Raw genomic sequence first — 21,784 nt, 5'->3', positions numbered from 1 at the left:
ACTTTATGTAGTGATTATTGATGTTATTCGTGTGAAGTTTTCTTTCTCACCTGGTTGGTTTTTTAGCAGGAACAATATTTCTTCTTTCTAACTTGCCTGGAGATCCTGACATATCACCGGAATTGCATCATTAGCCAACAATTCTAGTTTTTGTTGAAGCTTTTTCTTTTGTTGGAATCATTTCTAGCTATGAACCAATGTACTTTACCAAATATTTTTTTTTGGCTTGGATCTCATACAAAACTACACAAGTTCTAACGTAGAATGTGTAAGGAAGCAAGCCAGCATTCTGTCACAAGATAACATAAACAAGAAATCAACGGAGTTTATAACATTAACCAGAAAGATTAGCCTATGTACGTTGAGTGGAATCAACAGTGTTAGTAATTGACAAGGCCCGTTTGTTAATGGAAATATATTTTTTAATATATGTATCAGTGCTTACATATATATACATAATTAAGAATGATGTTGTCAGGAATCGAGATCATGATCATTAGAAGAAGTTTGGTTCTGATTGAGAGAAGCTTAAACCAAATGGAGTGAAGTATCATATGTAACACGTCATACTTTCTAGGTTTTGAACCATCTTCACGTTACTCTGCATCTTCAGATTTCTCCTCATAGAAATCGGCAACAGTATCTTCTTCAACCGTGAATCTCCTTCTCCAACACAACTATTGAGAAAACTGGCCAATCTAGAACATGAACGGTAGCATGAAGTTATCCGCAATAACCACATAGAACATAGCTCCAAACTCGATCCGATTTTGTTTTGGTATAGGATTTTCCTTTTGTGTTGTATAATATTTTGAAATCACCTGAAAGTTTAATAGCAAATTCTTGTAGAATCACACTTCATTTTCTTTTTTAAAATATAAAATTTTTAAAACATAACTAAATCTCCTAAAAACTTTCTCAAATCTTTCAAATTTCTAAAATTTTAAAATCCTATCAAATCCTTAAGAATACCAATTTAATACCCCCGTCTAAGTTAATTGTGTTGCGTTGGTTTATATGGGCCAAAGTAAGATTTTAAGACCATCTAGAAAAACTCATATAAATTGTTTATAATTAAATTAATTATATAATTAATATTAAACTAATCAAATCAACCCATTAATAATTTTAAAGAAAATTTTCATCCTTCACTAGAGAACTTCTATCAAGGTTGCTTAATTATTAAAATAATAATTTTAGAAGACATAATGTTTTTAAGCAAGTTAGGAGACTACATTACATTGGCAATGAAAATTGAAAGGAGAACTTGCTCTTGTTCCACTCTACATTGTTAACCTAAAGTTGCAAAGAGGTTATATAACATCCTAAAGAAACCATGAAAGATACAAAAAGCAGGAATCTGTAACTTCTAAATGTTAATCAATCATGTGATAAGTCTTTACTTACTTCTTAGCTCATATCACATATGTCCTCGCCTTCTTTGGAATCTCCTCAAATCTTCTTTTCGGTTTTTGATTTGCAACACATCCACAATTAGACATTGATGAACACTTCAAGGTAAAACTAACAGATGGCCAAGAACTTCTCTTAGAAGAAGATGCTTTTTCGGTGTTTTTGTCTGCTGCTTTATTTTGGACACCACTCCATTGTTGTTGTTGTTGAGAAGCTTTATTGGTTCTTCTTTTGTTTGGAGTTTTCTCGGTTGCAATGGAGTAGTGTCCAAAATAAGGTTGCTTAATCCTTAAAATTCTTGACTCAGTAGCTGTTTAAAAACCACAATATATCAAAGGTGGTTCCATAAACATTTACAAAGCCTATATAAAAATCTGTCTTCTTTGAAGTAAGTACAAAAACCCATACAAAGAGAACGTAACCCCAAACAAAAGAGTACAAATACGAGAATGCCTCACAAACAAAAACAAAGATGACTACTCAAACAAAAACAGAAAAATGTCACCTTTAAATCAGAAAACATATCCGCCACATATGAGAAGACTAACTAAATTCACACTATAATCTTAATCACTAACACTTGACACTTTTTAGTTTTTACCAAATGTAATCCAAATCACAGCCTGATTAAAACTATCACTATTAATAATTCAAATCACAGCTCTGTATGCAATTTCCCATAAGTTCCCCAGAAGAAAGAGTTCAAAGTAAGATGTCAAATACGAAGAATACATCATGTAATCTAGTAAGCTCAAATACGACGGTTCAAAATCACCGAAGATTCTCCAAAATCAACGAATCGTACGCACATGACACTAATATACATCGGCGGAGAGAATCGAATCGCATGGCAATAACGCAGCAGGTTATAAAGGAACATTTGGAAGAGAAATAGAGAGAGAATAAAAACCTTCAAACCAGCAGCGCCACCTTTTGGATCGATTTATTTTTTCGGTGAATCAGCGATTGATTCGCCTTTTAATACACCGAAGCAAATGAGTTTTTTTTCTTCTTTTCTTTACTCAACAACATATCAAAACATGCCACGTTGTTTATGCGTTGCTCAAACTCTTTATTTCAGAAACGTTTCTCCGCTTAGTGGACCATATTTTGAGTTTTTTAATTTTTTTTGGGCCCTAAAAACATGAGCAACTTTAGGAGAATTCTTCAGTGGACATGCTAAAACAAGGTTCTCTGGGTAGTTCATGTTTTGTAGTAATTACTAGAGGAACTACAAATCAATACAATAAAAGTAGGATGTTTGTCTCTAGGTGATGACACCTCAGCTTTTGTATTGAAGCATAAGCTGACAAATCAGTAAAAATAGCTAACCAATCAAATTATAACAATTAATACATATCAGATTTTTTATTCCTAAGTAAGAATATTGCTTCAAAATTGTGGCCAGTGGTTTGATGAGTTTACACTATGTTGCGTCTCCATGCAAATTCTTGGAAAATCCCCTTCTTATCCATAAGGTACAATATAAAAAATCTGATTTTTCTAAAAGAGTATAGCAAGAAGAAAGTAGTAAACTTTAAGCTATTTCTTAAACTTAAGGTAAAGATCCTTAAACTCCCCGATTCACTTAAAAGAGTTTGCTATGATGCCTGGCCACTGGCCATATATTGGTTGTTTATGTCAATATTGTTTGTCAATGTGATAAGCATAGGTGGTATTTTTTTTTCTTTATGCACATTGATTTCAAATCAACATGTGAGATAGTGCCCGCAACAAATGATGGCGTGTATATCTTTGGGTTTGTAAAGAATTAGGAAGTTCTCTGTTTTTGTTTCTCTTCGAGCGTATCTTAAGAGGAAATTTTCGAGGTCTGTTTCATCTCCTAAATTAAATCTGATGTACGTTAACACGACCCAAAAAACTCTTCAATTGCCCTTTTTGATATAATAGTTCATGTTATGTTTGAGTTCCATTTATATTTTTAATTTTACAGAGCCAGAAGAATTATCCAAGTAGAGTGTGAAATGAGAGTTCTAATTCACATGGTTGTGCTTCTCAAACAATGGCATTCAAACCGTTTATAAAGGAAAGAAAAGAGTCTCTTTCTAATTTTAGTAGAGAGCACCAGGTTTTCTATCCCCTCTTGCTAACTTCATCATCTACAAACGGGCATTTGTATTTCGTGGAACTTCTTTTTGTGTAAACGGTCTAATGTCATTTCCATATATAGCAGAATGATCTTGGCAAGACTCACCGTGCATCCTTTCCTAACATCATTGTCAAGATTAAACTTTCAAATCTCTTATGTTTCGAAATGAACTGCTTTTTCTTTAATTACTCTGCTTGCTTCTTCACAAGTTTGGTGAATTGTAGCCAGGGACAAAGATTACCATCAAAGTCTAAGGAATTTTAGGATTCAGGTAAATGTTTTCAATCATATCTTTTATTATCCAATTTTCATGCCCTTGGAAATAAAATTCAAAACTAAAAAGCTTAGTTTTCCAGAAATATTTTTACGGTCTATCGAAAAAACTCTCTCCGTATGCCAGTACATCAAGTGTTAGTGATCTCTTCCGAATTGGTGGTGGACCACAAGCTCCAATATCACGTCTGCCAATCATGTCCAACCGCGTTTCCAATCTGTTGAGGGTGACGCCTGTAAATATCGATGATCGGGATTTGCTGCGTTCTGTTATCGATGTCTTATAAGCAGAAGAACCAGACCAGATTGGCTCAAGGTAATCTCTAAAGTTCTTGTTGTGTCCAAAATAAAAAGCTTTTGTTTCTTTTGGTCCTCACGTTTCTTTGTTGTTTCTTTCTTTTTTCTTTGTTTTTTTTTTTATGATGGAGCAATTTTTCTGTGTTTGTGTTATTGTGTATGTGATGGAAGTTGATATACTGAGGAAGTTGATATAACGTATTTAGCTGATATATATTTATTTATTTATATACTTATGTTGGTCTATTTAGTTGATGTAATCATTTTCCGTTAATTTTTATATGTGCCCGTGAATACAAAAGCCATTTTCAAGGTTTTCAGTGACAAAATGGTTTATTATTGGAGTTGAAAATTTTGAAGGTTTAAAGTGGAAGTGCCACTTTTAAAATTTTTAATGAGATTTTCTCTTAGAAAAAGTATAAACAAATTTAGGAATAAAAATGTTTTTTTTTTCTCACTTTTCTCATTTATTTCGGGCTGACGTTGTAAAACATAGACATTTGAGTCCAACAAATTAGAATTAAAAAATTAGAAATTCTCTAGACTTTTTTTTGGAAGAGAAGTAGGGAACATGACTTTAGAATTTAGATTATATATGATCAACTTTTAAAAAAGATTTTTTAAAATTTTAATTAGAATTCAAACACAACTATATTTTGCAACAATTCAATATATCTAAAAATAGTTACAAAAAGCATCCCGCCGCGTAACGCAGATCTAACCTAGTATATGTTTAAGAGAAGTAGTGCAACAAAACTTGTCAAAAAAATATAAATTATAATAATATATAATTAAATAACAACTCAACAAACCAATCATAAAATGACATATATGAGGATAGTCTCTCATGTAAGTCTGTTAAATCTCTCAAATTGGAGACGTCTCTCTCCCTCTCTCCCTCTCTCTTATTATTTTTTTCTTTAATATATTTTAATAATAAGAGATGGTGAGGGAATATAGTCTTAGTTTATAAAATAAGTGGGCTTAAAGTTATCCATTCAGAACAACGACAATAACACAAGATAAAATATATATTTCCTATGTATTATAAAGAGTGTCATTTTAACACATTTCACATAAATTAAGAAATGTTTGAATTATACATGTTTGTTCCTATTTAATAAGTATTCAATGGTTTAAATTCAATGTAAAGAGCTTTGAGTTTAGGATAAAAAAAAAATGTAGCATTAAAAAGCACATTAGAAATGTAGAATGACACTCTTTGTATAACAAAAAAAATTTTCTAAAATGACACTCTTTGTGAAACAGAGAAAGTATTAGTTTTTTATCTATGGTGGAATCGATTTGGATCGTGATGATCTTCTTATGAAAATGTGTCATGTAACCTTGAGGAGAAGTGAGAAGCTAATCGATCTTGAGAACTAAGGTCGTCGTGTCAAGATCTGTTCATCTTTCATTCAATGTTCATCTCCAACGGAAACATTTCACGAACCTTGGAGGAGAGGCAAATCTAGATCGAGAAAATTATTGGGGTAGTAAAAATCTGAGATCCTTAAGAAAAAACGAGGAAAATGCAGGCGATTCTCTAGGTTGATAGGGGATATCTAAATAAGATAAGGAATCCAAGAAGAAACTAAATGATTGTAGAAAGAAATTAAGTGAGAGAGAGAGAGAGGAGAAGACTGAGCATGCAAAAGCTGAACATATATAGATTTTTTATGAAACACATCATTGAGAACTTAAAGAATAAGCATCCAAAAAAAAGATTTGATCAAACCTTGATATGGCAACTAGCTTGGAGCTACAACAAGACTAAGTTTGAAGAAAATCTCAATAAGGTGAAAGAATATAACATTGACATCTAGGATTTACTGATTAAAAAGAATCCTGAGACATGCTCAAGACCTTTCTTTAGACTTGGAAGTAACTGTGAGGATGTTGATAACAACGCCACAGAATCATTCAACAAATCAATTACAAAAGCAAGAGCAAAGGCAATGATTCCAATGTTGGCAACAATTAGGAGGCAAGCTATGCATTGAATGGTGAAGAGACAACAAATCCAAGAATCATGAAGGCAAGTTTACAAAGTATGTTGCCAAGATTCTCGCAAAACATAAGAAAGATGCAGACAAGTGTGAAACAACTCCAGAAACTCATGGAGTTTACGACGTTATGTTATACGGAAATGATTATTCGGTGAACACAAAAAAAAAAAGAACATGTACATGTGGCAAATGGCAAATCAAAGGGATTCCATGTGAGCATGCTTATGGAGCAATGATTGATTACGACGTGAATGTTGAAAATTATGTATTAGAATTTTTCAGCACTAATATTTGGCGAGGTTCGCGGACTATTAAATTTTTACTATATTAATTGAAAAGTACAAATATAAAACAAACCTTATAAAGTGTAAAAAATTACATTGTCATATTATTGGTCTTAACATAAATGTTTAATTTTTCAGTAAATATAAATATGTAATTAAAATATTAGACTAATAAAATCTTTGAAATAATTATTAATTTTAAAAATATATATATGTTCTCTCACTAATTAGTTTGGGACGAAAATTACTATGTAATTTTTTAAAAATTGTAAACCAATCAGAATTTAAAAACTAAGATTTTATATCTAATTATATAATATAGTTATTCTTAATAACTATACTTGGAAGATTTTGTTAAGATTTTAAATTATAATTCTCCTATTATCTTTCTTTTATTTCATTTACAAATTGTTTTGAATTATCATATAGATTAATAAATATGTAGAATTTTTCTGCATATGTTGAATTTTTAAAATAAAGATATATTAGTTGACAAAAAAATGAAGAAATATGACTCAATTTATGAAGAACAAAATGTGTGTTAATGTTCCACACCGGTGGGTTGGTAAAACTAAATTTATGTGATTGATAAATTAATAAATTTTATTTGCTCACAGTTACAATATTATAATTACTATTTTAAAATTTCACAAAATAATGATCCAAATACAACTAACAAATAATATAAAACTGTAATATACATCAGACAAATTAATATACTATAAAATTTTCAAATAATTAGTATCTAATAAGATATATGTAGATTTACCAAACAATTGCAATATTAAAAGTAAATACTCTCTCAAACATAATAATTTTTTAAAAGAAATATAACAGTAATTTTTATTTTTAAATTATAAGTTTAGTAAAATATGTTAATCATGCGCTGAATAACACGGGATATCTCCTAGTATAAATTATGAGAAATACCAAATTGTATAATCAGTGGTACCTAAGTCCTAACAATTGATGTGTAACTTAATCTGCAACTCAATTTGAAGATAAAAAAAAAAGGAGGCTTAGTTTTACACCATTCATTCTATGTATACAGTATACGTCAGTCATACTTCCCACTAATAGTAATATTGAATCAAAAAGGTTATGGAGGTTTGGATTCATCTATATGCATGTCAAGCCTCAATATTAATATCATATATACCATATAGTTGGATCAAGAACTGTATTGGGATAAATAACAAATATGTAGCAGTTCATAAATATGATGACCTTTATAATTATGGTATCCAAATAATAGCGTACATGTTACTGACATTTGTTAAAGCAAGGGACACAAAAATCTTATTTGGGATAACCTAGTGCTTTGCAGGCAGTTTTAAGTACAGCTTCATAGATCCACCGCACAGGGAGTAAAGTACCAAAACAATCTTCTGGAAGTTTAGTAGGATTTTACAACACACTTTTGTGACCTTCTTGATTTCAAAGTGCTTCAATGCGTTTGTACAATTTGTAATTGTTCTTAGCTCGGAAGCACAAGGGATAGGCTTAGGCAATATTCCCATCTCTGATTGAGGTGCTAGTGCCAACGATGAAGCACGCGCAAGATCATTTACTTTCTCATTTCCCATTGTTTGTATAGATTTTGATAATACTATTATCAAAACTAACATGATCGTTGCCCACATGATTTGCATGTTTCTACTCCTTTTTTATGTTGTACAACTTTGGGCTTATTCTTGACAAAATTATAGATATATATAGCTTTGTGCATATCTACAAAAAATACTAAAACTTCTCTTAGTATTTATAACTCTTGGATGATTGATTATTTTTGTTAGAAATCTATAATCTTTACTCATTATTTTTTTACTTTATGCACATATTATTTTTCAATTATTCATATATCTTACCTTCCTTACCTTCCCAAGATTGAAACAATTATTTTATATTAAATAAAATAAGTAAGCTTGATTATATACAAAAATTTATTATTCTAGCCTAATTAATATTAGGGAATATAGCAATTACACCTACTTTTACCTAAAATATCTACCCACCACATATTTTCTGCTATTGCTATACTTTTTATATAGCAAAATTATATCTTACCTCCTGTAGGTGCTAAAAACCACAATTCTATGAACTAACTAAGTGAAATAGGATTAGGGGGACTTCAGGTCAGGCTCTCAGTAGAAATCAATAAGAAGAATGAAGGAAGTGACGAACTGGATTATTATTCAACTCTTTAATCGGAAAGTTACAATTACTTATTTACAATTATCGCGAGATACTTATACTAACGAGCTCTAACATAATTCATCGAGATTTTTTCCAATGATCTTGCATCGTGTGTCCGTGATCCACTCAACTCACCCCGAGATCCTCTCCTTCGTTGGACTCAGCACTCCTCTAGGTCAGACGAACGCCTTCTGGACCCTATGCCGGCCCACACTGAATTCTTAAAACCCGCCTTTTAGTGTGCCTCGTGCATGGACTTTTGATCGGCGAAACCCAACACCAACCATTCCCCCAACCCCTTGGCCTCATTCTCGAGGGGGTTTCGCTCGATACCATATTGTTTTAAGGTTGTCGGTTTGGTTTGTTTTCCAGTTTTGTGCAGTTTAGTAGTTTTGGAGAAACCCTTAAGTTCCCTATAAAAGGGAATGACGCCTCATTCTGATGAAGGGTTCCTGCTCCAGCCATTTCATGCCTTAGAAGAAGAGGAGAGAGTTGTGGGTTCTCTCTTAGAAGGGATGAGAAAGAAGCTGGTTTGGGATGGACGAGAAAAGGGAAGGAGGTCTTTGTATGAGGGAGAAGATGAGATCGAGCAGTGGGCACGAGTGGAACTTCTCCTTCGTCATGCATCAAGGATGCTTGAAGAAGGGACACCTTGTGCTTGGAGCATAATAGGAGAATAAGGAAGATCCATCTTCTTCATGTGTGAGAGAAAGGATGAGAGATTGGTTGTGGATTCGGAGAGACAAAGAGGCTTTCCCATGGCTGCTATCCAGGTAAGTTGGGTTGAATTAGTCTTAGATCAACTATATAATAAATGGTTGTGGCGGATTAGGGATTACGGCGAGAAGGAGCTTGACGTAACGCTCGGATTGTGATTTTTGGGTGTCGTTCGACACCATTGTAGTGTCAGTTGACACCAACACCTGCAGATGGAGTACGCGGACTTGTTCAAGGTTGCTACTTCGGAGCAACATTTGAAGGATGAAACGGAGTCCAATTTGGCTGAAATTTAGTGGGAAGCTTTGTGGTGCTATAGGCTTCATATCCAAAGGTGGATTTGTGGAATGAATGGTTAGTTTGTGAATTAACCGAAGGTTAACGTAGACGTTTTCCATGGATGTGTGGTGGCAATGTCTAGGTGTCGAGTGACACCAAGGTGGTATTTGTCGATACGAGCATGTTGATGTGTGTTTGGGTTGTAGGTGAACAGCTGGAGTTAGGTTCGGATGAAGAAAAATTGACAAAAGTGATGTCATGGGCGTCGGTGTCGACCAACACTAGGAGAGTGTTTATCGACACCATGTGTGTTGGATCGTAAGTGGTCTGTTGGTTGACGATCGACACCAGGTGGAGGTGTCCATCAGCACTGGAGGAGTTGATAGTTAATCGGGGAATATATGGGGAAGTGTTGTCAGTGTCTGGACGGAATCAAATATTCCAGTCCACCTCTCTTGTTACTCGGTCGCTAGGGGTGGTTGGTTGTGCGACTTAGTAACTAGATGAGGTGGGTTTTGGTGTATTTGTGGAAGTTTTTGTAAGGAGCAATTTCTATGCCGGTTTTCTTGTCGGAATTAAGGGGTTCCGGCGAAATCGTTTCTCATGGTTCTTGTGCGAGGATTGGAAATCCGGGTGTGGTTGTTTCACCTCGTCATCAATATCTTCCAGCTCCCTACCGTCCACAACAGGCACACTCCTCTGTCTAGGTTGATCTGAACATTTACTTAGGTACATTTTCTTGTTCACCCTTTTCTGATTCCGACCTTCTCAACCCACCAGTTGTTTTACACTTATCTTCTTCTTTTAAAGTAATACCTCCATTAACTACCACAATATGATCAAAGCAAGAAAATGTATTACACATAACCTGCATAACATTAACTCAACCAAATTGGTCACCATTGAAATTTCCCCAAAACTTATTATCATAGTCTTTAGGGGTAATGGCTATGTCTCTTTCTTCAGCTTCTTTTTTCCTCCCCTACGTATTCGAACCTATCTCCGACTCCTAAACCTTCTGCCTCACTCCCTTCTTATGTACTACTCTTCCTCACTGCTACATCTTCCACGTTATTTTCCACTTTCTTACTACTAACGCCCTTTATCTTCCCCTCTATTTATGCCAGTTCAGTCAAATATTCATCATCAACATGGGTGGTATCAATAATTTGATCCTGCCATTGATGCTCCTACAAAAACACCCTCTTCACTACCACTATTACTTAGACCATATGGCAGGCCACAGCTACGCTTCTTCCATGCAGCCTCGCTGCACTCTATCTGCATCCCGTCGCCACACTTCCATATTTTTCTTACCTCTTCAAATGTGACAAACAAATTCGACCCACAGTTATTACGAAGCATCTCTATATAGTACTCTAGACCAACATTCGTAGTCACAATCACCAAAGGCATCATCACCCTAGTCATCAATTGCATAAATGTAGAGATGCAATAACTCAGATTTGCCTTCTTCTCCACCAAACTGAATTCTTCCACAACTGAACCTTCAAACTCCAATAACACCTTTTCGTAACAAACAATGGAACAACCCGCAACAACAGTTTATTGTCCACTTTAAATTCCTTGACGCTATCCGTAGAGCAGCCCCAATTGCCGGATATTATAACACAAAATCTCAGAATTTTAGCCTGCATCATAAATCAAAGATTTCTATCACACCCATCCACAAACAACATACAAATAAAAGTAATAAAACCCAATCCACAAAAAAACCAACCTGCGTAGCCATGTCTTGTTCACGGGGACCAAAAACCCTACCCTCGCATAAGGTCTCTTATCAACAAAAACTCTCAACTTCAAGTTTTTACTGCAAACCTCATCACTTGTTTTGTGTTTCACAGCTTTTGCCCAATAAAACCACAGCCCTCAGATATTAACTCTTGTATACGATCAAACGGTTGGGACAAAAACCCCTATAAGTTTTACTTATTAGTTCTCCATCATAGCTGCAAGGCAAAATAGTCCTAAGAAATGGACACCTAAGCAAAAAACATGAAGAGGTATAGGGAGTATTCAAAGTATGTGTTTTGGTAAGAGGTTTCACATTTAATAGGTGTGGGTGTTATTAACTCTTAATAATATAGATTAACTTAATACCCTTTCAAATAAAATAATCTGAAAATAAAAAACAAAAACACATAATTTGGTAATATATATTCATATTAAAATTACAAATATTTTTTGTTTTGTTTCATCAATTATTTAAAAAATATATATTTTCTAAATGTACTATTTATTAGAGAGTGTAATAAAAGAAAGGTAAAATTTATGCAAACATTTGTAACACCATATTTTGTGTTTTTATTTTCTAAATTGTATTAGTTAAATCTTATGAATATATTACTTCTATAAAAATTGGGAAAAAAATATATAATAGACAAAGGTGGCTATAAGAGGGTGGATGTTCTAAACATAAGTATGAATTGAGACCCAAGCATCTTTCAAAACAAATTATAAATGCAAAACCGTAACTTTGTGATAATGTATCCTATAACTTTTTTTAGACAACTATAGAGTTGCTTGGGGTGCGAGTCAGGATGGGCGCTTCACAGTTAGTTCAGCCTACTCCCTTTTAACTCAGGTCCTACAGTTGTGTATGGAGTGCTTCTTTGGGTGGTTGTGGAAGTCAGTTCTTCCAGAGAGGGTAAGGTTTTTCTTCTGGTTGGTTTCGAACCAGGTGGTTATGACCAATGATGAAAGAGTCAGGTGCCATTTGAGTGATTATGGGATTTGTCAAGTGTGTAAGGGTGGGGAGGAGAAAATTCTCCATGTTCTAAGAGATTGTCCAGCGATATCGGGTTTGTGGAGAAGGATTGTGGCACATGATAGATGTGCCTTGTTCTTTTACCAAACCCTGTTGGAGTGGATCTATAAGAACTTCAGGGACACAGAGTTGTGGTTTGCAGTGCCCTGGGCTACTGATATATTATGGTTTTTGTGGTTTTTAACCATGATATAAGGAGTGTTTTAGAGTCTTTTGATTTGTTTTCTAGAATGTTTTTGAGTCTTTGCAGGTTTTCTAGGACTTTGGCACAGAAGGAGCAAAGTGGAGCAATTTGGATCATTTTGGAGCATAAATCTCGAAGAATCAATTTGGACTCGGATTAAAACAAGGGCATCGATCGACACCACTCAAGAGCATCGGTCGACACCCTCTTCAGCAGATGAAGAATCACAAATTTGGAAGTTTTACAAAGTTGCCCGAAGTTTTCCATATTTGCAACACAAGTCCCTGACGTGTTTTAGGACATATAAATAGTATTTTTAGGTTTTACAAACCCTTAAGTTAATTTCTAGCAAGTTTTACTTTCTGCAACCCTGGAGATTTGGAGAGCTTTTGGGAGAGAGAGATCTGAACTGCTTTGAGAGAAAAATTCTTGAACTCCCTCTTTACTGTTTTAATTTCAATTGGTTATTATTCAGAATTATGTCTTGTTCTTCATTAAACATGTCTGAGTAGTTTGCTTGTTAGGTTCAGGGTTTTTCACAGGGATTTTATGAATTATTAGATCTATTTATTTAGGATTCATTATCTTTCTAGATCTTCATCATAGATTGTTCTTCATATTAATTCTTGATTGATCACCTAGAATTAATAACCTAGGAAAATAAATTGATATGAGAATATAATTGATTTTCTTGATAAAACCTTTTGATGAGCAAAATTACTTGTTTAATTTTGTGAACTTAACTAAACCTGTTTGTAAAGCTGATTTTTAACCTAGAATTTTACAAAGAGATTTGGATTTTCTGGTTTTAAATTTAGATAATATTTGCAGTGAGAACTGATTTATTTTACAAAAGAGTTTAGAATTCTATATCTGATTTTTAATTGTTTGAATCTTAATTATTTCTTGATTTAATATTTCGTAATTTCCTGAGAAATTCCCAAGGCCTAGCTTTTTGATCCATTGAACTTTCACAGTTTTTTTTTTAATATTTTGCATTGTTTGTTTTAATTCAAATTAATTTGTTTAGCGTAATCATAAAACTCTATAATTTATTGTGTAGTCTAGAGTCCTTGTGGAATTCGACCCCTAAGTATTACAGTGACCTCTTAATTTGAGAGAGTAGCTCTAGGGTTTAATTTGAGCATATCAAATTTTGGCGCTGTTGCCGGGGACTCTTTGATCTACCATTAGATTCGAGTTTTTAACTTCGTCTAAATTTTTTTTATTATTTTCTACTAACATGCTTTTGTTTCTCTTCTCTTGTGTGTTTCAGGTACATGCCTAATAAGCCTAACACAAGGAGCAACAAGACTGGTCCTACTGTGAAGCTTACAAACCAAGAGTTGGGAAAGTTAGAGCGTGAGAACCGAAAAGCAGCCAAATCCTTGAAGATGGTTAATACAGTCATTTTGATGCGTGATGAGGATGGTGCTTTGAGGGATCAAGAGGGCAACTTGAGCAATGAGCAGGGCCAAAAGCTTGATGCAGAAGGCAATGTGCTTGTTGAAGCTGCTGTTGGCGACGAGCAAGCTGCTATTATCGATGGTGTTGATCGACACCAACAGGGTATCGATCGACACCCTCTTCCTGCAAACGGATGTGGAGCTGCAAACCACGTTAACAATCCGGTTTGAAGACAGGAGAACAACCGAGACCTGATCAGAACTATTGCTGACTACAACCAGGCTGATCTTGTGTATGAGAACCGGTCTACTATTGTTCCTCCTCCATTCCAGAGGAATGATTTTGAGTTGAAACCTGCTTATTTTCAACTAGTTGGGCAGAGACCTTTCTCAAACCTGCCCCATGAAAAGCCTTTGGACCACATTGAGCATTTTGAGGATCTTGTGACCAGTATCAAGGCTAATGGAGTGACTGAGGATTACATATTCTGCAAGCGTTTCCCTTACTCACTTGCAGGAGAGGCATCTCAGTGGTTGAAGCAGTTACCAGTTGGATCATTGACAAATTGGCATGACGTCAAGGTGGCCTTCCTCAACTATTTTTTTGATGATGCAATGTCAGATGAGTTGAGAGTCAAGCTGTCCTCTTTCAAGCAGAAACCTGATGAAGCCTTCAAAGCAGCTTGGGTGAGATTCAAGGCCTATCAGAGGGACTTTCCACACCATGGTTTTTCAAGGGTGCAGCTGTTGAGTATCTTTTTCAGAGGAATTGACTGGGAATATCAGCTAGCTTTGGATGCTGCAAGCCATGGAAACTTCAAGACAAGATTTCCAGAAGATGCTGAAGCTTTGATTGAGAATTTGGCTTCCAGCAATAGCACTAAGAGAGCAGATACTGAAAGGAAGAGATGTGGAGGATATGATTCAAACCAGCTAGCTTCTGTTAATGCTAAGCTTGATTCAGTTCACAATCTCCTGGTTGGTAAGAAATCAGTTGACTTTGCTGCTGAAGTTGAATCATTTGAGCCACAACCTGAGACTGGGAATGAAGAAGCAGATGTCAACTATATATATGGGAATCAGGGTCAGAGATTCGGTAATCAGCAAAGCAACAAGCCTTACAGTGGGAACTCTTTGGGCTATACTCCTAAGCCTGATTTTCAGAAGCAAGAACAAGGGAACAACTTCACAAGGACTTATGGGAACTCTTCCTATCAGTCTCCACCTCCACAACCTCCTTCTGAGAGTAGAATAGAGGCCATGCTTGATCAGCTTCTTTAGGGACAGGAGAATATGACAGTGACATTCAATGGGAAGATTGATAATGTCTACACAGAGCTTACTGGGAAGGATTGATGCACTGAATGTACATGTTAAGCAATTGGAGAGTCAAGTTGCACAGACTGTTGGGTCTGTTAAAAGGCAAGAGGGTTTTCTTCCTGGAAGAACTGAATCAAACCCCAAGCATGCTTGCAATGCAATATCAGTGAGAGATGAAGATGCTGGTGCAATTGTTTCTGCAGAACAGGGAGAAAAATCAACCAAATTCTCGGGTTCAGATGATGGTGTCGATCGACATCACTTGGGTGTCGGTCGACACTCCTCTCAGACATAACCTGAAACTGCAAAAGCTCAGGTTCCAGCTGCTGAAAGGGTGTACCAACTGAAGATTCCTTTTCCTAAGCCAAGAAGGTCTAAGGAGGAGCTTGAGGAAGCTAGATGCAAGGCAATTATGGACAAGGTGATGATTGAGATGCCTTTGATTGATACAGTAAAGCTTTCACCATCTCTTAAGCGGTATGTGAAGAAAATGGTGTCAAATGGTTTGAGTCCTGAAGAAGGAGCTTTGCTAACTAAGGATGTTAGTGCAATTCTGTTGAACCAGCCTGTTCAAAGGGGGAAAGAGAGGAAGAAAGAAGTGGTAGTCTCTGAGAAAGTGAGTGCAGCAATTCAGTGTAGGACTGGGAAATACGAATTACTCGGTTAGAGTTAGAGGTGGATTCAGAGTTAGTGGTTGGATTTCTTACGACAGGGATATGTGATAGGCATCCCTTGTCATTCCTAGTATGCTTGTGCTATTACTTTCTTTTAAAGGACTGGACAGACCGGATTTCTCATGTGTATAGAGAGGCGAAACGTCTTGCTGACGGTTTGGCTAACTATGCATTCTCTCAACCGTTAGGTGATATATCATGGTTTTAACGGTTTTTAACCATGATATAAGTGTGCTTTTTGAGTCTTTTGATTTGTTTTCTAGGATGTTTTAGAGTCTTAACAGGTTTTCTAGGATTTTGGCACGGATGGAGCGAAATGGAGCAATTTGGATGATTCTGGAGCATTTAATCGGAGGAAATCAATTTGGAGTCTGATTATACGAAGAGCATCGACCGACACCACATGAGCATCGGTCGACACCCATGCAAGTCGAGACAAGTCTTCAAATTTGGAAGTTTTACAAAGTTGCCCGAAGTTTTCCATAATTGCAGCACAAGTCCCTGACGTGTTTTAGGACATATATATAGTACTTTTAGGTTTTAGAAACCCAAAAGTTTTATTCTAGTAAGTTTTATTTTCTGCAACCCTGTGAACTTTTGAGAGCTTTTGGGAGAGAGAGATCTGAAATGCTTTGAGAGAAGAATTCATAAACTTCCTCTTTACTCTTTTAATTTCAATTGCTTATTATTCAGAATTATGTTTTGTTCTTCATTGAATATGTCTGAGTAGTTTGCTTGTTAGATTCAGGGTTTTTCACAGGGATTTTATGATTTATTTGATCTGTTTATTTAGGATTCATTATCTTTCTAGATCTTCATCATAAGTTGTTCTTTATATTAATCCTTGATTGGTCATCTAGAATTAATAACCTAGGAAAATAAATTGATATGACAATATAATTGATTTTCCTGATAAAACCTTTTGATGAGCAAAATTACTTCTTGCAAAGAGATTTGATTTAGTAATTTTGTGAACAATTTAAACCTGTTTTTAAAGCTGATTTTTAACCTAGAATTTTACAAAGAGATTTGGATTTTCTGGTTTAAAATTAGGTAATATTTGCAGTGAAAACTGATTTATTTTACAAAAGAGTTTAAAGTTCTAGATCTGATTTTTAATTGTTTGAATCCTAATTAATTTATTGATTTGATATTCCATAATTTCCTGAGAAATTATCTAGACCTAGCTTTTTAATCCCTTGAATTTTCACAGCTTTTATTTAATATTTTGCATTGCTTTTCTCATTTAAATCAACTTGTTTAGCGTAATCATAAAACTCTATAATTTATTGTGTCATCTTGAGTCCTTGTGGAATTCGACCCCTAAGTACTGCAGTGACCTCTTAATTTGAGAGAGTAGCTCTAGGGTTTAATTTGAGCATATCAAATTTTGGCGCCGTTGTCGGGGACTCTTTGATCTACCATTAGATTTGAGTTTTTAATTTCGTCTAAATTTTTCTTTTTATTTTCTACTTACACGTTTTTGTTTTTCTTCTCTTTGGTGTTTCAGGTACATGCCTAATAAGCCTCACACAAGGAGCAACAAGACTGGTCCTACTGTGAAGCTTACAAACCAAGAGTTGGGAAAGTTAGAGCGTGAAAACCGAAAACCAGCCAAATCCTTAAAGATGGTTAACACAATTATTTTGATTCGTGATGAGGATGGTGCTTTGAGGGATCAAGAGGGTCACTTGCGCAATGAGCAGGGCCAAAAGCTTGATGCAGAAGGGGATGTTATTGTTGAAGTTTTTGTTGTCGACGAACAGGCCGATGGTGTCGATCGACACCAACAGGGTTTCGGTCGACACCCCCTTCCTGCAGACGGACGTGGAGCTGCAAACCACTTTAATAACCCGGTTCGAAGACAGAAGCACAACCGAGAATTGATTAGGACCATTGCTGACTACAACTGGGCTGATCTTGTGTATGAGAACCGGTCTGCTATTGTTCCTCCCCCATTCCAGAGGAATGATTTTGAGTTGAAGCCTGCTTATTTTCAACTGGTTGGGCAGAGACCTTTTTCTAACCTGCCCAATGAGAAGCCTTTGGACCACATTGAGCATTTTGAGGACCTGGTGACCAGTATCAAGGCTAATGGAGTGACTGAGGATTACATCTACTGCAAAATCTTTCCTTACTCACTTGCATGAGAGGCATCTCAGTGGTTGAAACAGTTGCCAGCTGCATCTTTGACGAATTGGCGTGACATCAAGGTGGCCTTCCTTAACTACTTTTATGATGATGCCATGTCAGATGAGTTGAGAGTAAAGCTATCCTCTTTCAAGCAAAGACCAGATGAAGCTTTCAAAGCAGCTTGGGTGAGATTTAAAGCTTATCAGAGGGATTGCCTACACCATGGCTTCTCAAGGGTTCAATTGCTAAGTATCTTTTTCAGAGGATGTGACTGGGAGTATCAGTTGGCTTTAGATGCTGCTAGCCATGGGAGCTTCAAAACAAGATTTCCAGAAGATGCTGAAGCTTTGATTGAGAATTTGGAGGATTTGATTCAAACCAGCTAGCTTCAGTCAATGCTAAGTTTGATTCAGTTCACAATCTTCTAGTGGGTAAGAAGTCAGTCCAATTTGCTGCTGAGGTTGAGACATTTGAGCGAGAGCCAGAGAATACAGAGGAGAATGTGAACTATGTCTATGGCAATCAAGCTTAGCGGTTTGGAAATCAGCAAGGCACCAGGCCTTACAGTGGGAACTCTTCAGGCTACACTCCCAAGCCAGAGTATCAAAAGCAGCAACAGAACAACAGTTATACAAGAACCTATGGGAACTCATCCTATCAGTCTCCGCCTCCACAGACTTCTTCTGAGAGTAAGATGGAAGCTATGCTTGAGCAGCTTTAGCAAGTTCAAGAGCAGATGACAGTGCCTTTCAATGGGAAGCTTGACAATGTCTACACTGAACTTAATGGAAAATTTGAAGCTTTGAACATTCATGTCAAGAAGTTGGAAAGTCAGGTTGCACAAACAGCTGGATCCGTCAAAAGGCAAGAGGGATTTCTCCCTGGGAGAACTGAGTCAATTCCCAAACAATCTTGTAATGCCATATCAGTGAGAGGTGAAGATGAAAGTGAAATTGCTTCTGCAGAACAAGGTGAGCAATCGACGGAGAATTCGACTTCAGACGATGGTGTCGATCGACACCAACTGGGTGTCGGTCGACACTCATCTCAGACAGAACCCGAAACTGCAAAATCTCAGGTTCCAGCTGCTGAGAGGGTGTACCAACCGAAAATTATTTTTCCTAAGCCAAGAAGGTCCAAGCAGGAGCTTGAGGAAGCTAGATGCAAGGCAATGATTGACAAGGTGATGATTGAGATGCCTTTGATTGATGCAGTAAAGCTTTCACCACCACTTAAGTGCTATGTGAAGAGAATGGTATCAAATGGTTTGAGCCCTGAGGAAGGAGCTTCGCTAACTAAGGATGTCAGTGCGATTCTGCTGAACCAGCCCTCACAGAAAAAGAAAGAGAGGAAGCAAGAGGTAGTTGTCTCTGAGAAAGTGAGTGCAATGATTCAGTGTAGGACTGCAGAGAAATTACCAGACCTTAGAAGCTTTGTACTTGATTGCTCTATCTCTGCAGAACGGTTTGCTCACTCACTTTGTGATCTTGGTTCTAGTATCAACTTGATGCCACATTCTGCTGCTGTGAAACTTGGGATGAAAGAATTCAAGCCAACTAGATTATCTCTTATCTTAGCTGATAGATCTTAGAGAATTCCTGAAGGTGTCTTAGAGGATATTCCAATTAAGGTTGGAAAGTTCATGATTCCCACTGACTTTGTGGTGCTGAAGTATGATAAAGAGCCTAAAGACCCTCTCATCTTAGGAAGATCTTTCTTGGCTACAGCTGGTGCCATCATAGATGTGCAGAAGGGACACATAACACTGAATGTGGATGGTTTAAGTGTGAACTTTGAGATGTATAAGCTGAGGAGAGCTCCTACCATTGATGGACAGACATTTTCTGTTTAGAAGATTGCTGAGATAAGCTGCAAAGAAACAAATACACGAGCAACAGGCTCAGTGTCGACCGACACCTTATCAGCATCGGTCGACACCCCTCCACATCTGAGACCGAACTTGTCCAAACCTGATGCTCCAAGTCATAAACCTATTCCTAAACAGACAACTCAACACTCCATACTCCAAAGTCCTCAGGTAAGGCCAAGGTATGCATTTTCTTCACCCAGACCCCCTCCTATCATCAATAAGAATTTCAAAGATACAAAAACTGTTTTGCAGTTGACCAAGCCATGAGATTATCGTAGAGCATTTGTTTCTTCTGTTGATGATTTTGTAGGACATAAGAGAAGCAAACCCATCCCTAAATCCCGCCCTGGTCCTATTCCTCACATCCTTGGTAGACCTCATGCACATAAAGCTTATACACCACCTTAGATGATGAGACATTCTTCTCAAAAGCATTCAATGCCACGTTCTAATCCACCAGATGCATGAGCTTCAGAACAGTCAAGCTAATGACTGAAAACAAGCGCTTAGTGGGAGATAACCCACTTCTAGGTTTTTTCTTTTCCTTTTGAGTCATTTTTCTTTTTGCATTGAGTCAGTTTTTGTTTGAATTTTGTTTGAAATTATGAACTATCTATCTATCATGTTGCTTTTAACCTGTGTTTGTGTTTGAGTGTTTCTTAACAGCATAATCATCAAAGGATTGATCCAACAACGCATGAACACAACTAACTGCAACTAACAAGGAGTTTTGGCCAAGAATTCACCATTCGTCGAGGGTAACCCGAAAACAGTTCATCTTTTCTTTACACTTGACCAACACATTTTTGTTTCTTTTCCTTTCCCTTGCTTGATAACACTGTGGACAGTATTGTTTAAGTCTGGGGGAGTTTAGTACTAACTAACTTAGTTTTTGTTGTGTCAAACCGTATTTTTGTTTTTATTGTCAAATTTTCCATTCTATTTTGGAAACTATGATTTTTCTTTTTAGTGTATTGCCTTGGTTGATTAATGCTGCAGATTAAATCCACAAATCCGACTAATGAAAAATCCAATGGCTGACTAGTAAACTAGAGACATCCAAATTTCCAACTGAATCCACAAAAGCCTGAGGTAACTTCTGCACTTTTCTTTTTACCTCATCAAGGAGATTGATGTTCATAGAGCTTGACTCCTTGTTCATACCTGACAAGTAAGATTTCAGAAAAAAAAAAAAAAATGGTACTCCTCTCCCTTATTTAAAGTTTGAAATATTTTTCCTGAGAGCTTTGTTTTTAAAAAAAAAGAGTGAATAAAAGATGAAATGATTTTGATCAGTTTAGAGAGGTAGGTAAATTACCTGTGACCTCATTATTCTACTCTTGAGTCAAATGATCACACAAAGCTTGGAAGCGAGGGGTAAGTAAATTACCGATGACCCTATTATTCGCCTACAACTTTGAGAAAAAAAAAAAAAGAAGATAAAAAAAAAACAGCAAAGCAAAGCTCAAAGGAGGATAAGAATAGAATAAGTGTGGAGGAGTGGAAGAATACCACATGTTGTAAAAAGTTATATCTTGCTTGTTATGATATAGTACGGGAATGAGTCTAGAAGGTTCTTGACATTGATCAAATTGATGAGACCCACCGACGAAGGCTTAATGGAGGAAGTAGTGGAATTTGGTTTGAATTTGGGATGTTACGAATGTCAACGGAGAAGTACATGGTGGTTCGATTTGGATTTATCTGCTAAGCATATGGATTATGGTTTGGATGATCATGGCAATACTTTAAAAAGAAAAGGAGTTTCTGCGTTTTCAAACCTCTTTCACTAGTGATGCTGCTGTTTTGCTTGAGGGCAAGCAAAGGCTAA

The 21,784-nt window shown here is 36.1% G+C and overlaps 2 long non-coding RNA genes and 2 pseudogenes across 2 annotated transcripts; 1 reads left to right on the top strand and 3 right to left on the bottom strand.

Moving 5' to 3' along the window:
• Positions 1–1,194: 1,194 nt before the first annotated feature.
• Positions 1,195–2,421, bottom strand: LOC147945866 (uncharacterized). Its single transcript, XR_015596789.1, has 2 exons — positions 2,324–2,421; positions 1,195–1,723 (listed from the first exon to the last, which is right to left on the bottom strand). It is a non-coding gene; the product is annotated as an uncharacterized LOC147945866 (long non-coding RNA).
• Positions 2,422–3,491: 1,070 nt separating this feature from the next.
• On the top strand, positions 3,492–4,303 carry LOC147945865 (uncharacterized). The gene is made up of 2 exons (XR_015596192.1): positions 3,492–3,794; positions 3,880–4,303. It is a non-coding gene; the product is annotated as an uncharacterized LOC147945865 (long non-coding RNA).
• A 3,254-nt stretch (positions 4,304–7,557) lies between these two features.
• On the bottom strand, positions 7,558–8,050 carry LOC104783787 (uncharacterized; annotated as a pseudogene).
• A 6,536-nt stretch (positions 8,051–14,586) lies between these two features.
• On the bottom strand, positions 14,587–14,687 carry LOC147945864 (small nucleolar RNA R71; annotated as a pseudogene).
• Between the last annotated feature and the right edge of the window lie 7,097 nt (positions 14,688–21,784).

Source organism: Camelina sativa, chromosome 4, assembly GCF_030686135.1.
Source record: "Camelina sativa cultivar CO46 ecotype springtype chromosome 4, ASM3068613v1".
NCBI classification, from domain to species: Eukaryota; Viridiplantae; Streptophyta; class Magnoliopsida; order Brassicales; family Brassicaceae; genus Camelina; species Camelina sativa.
This window is presented reverse-complemented; position numbering and strand designations above follow the sequence as displayed.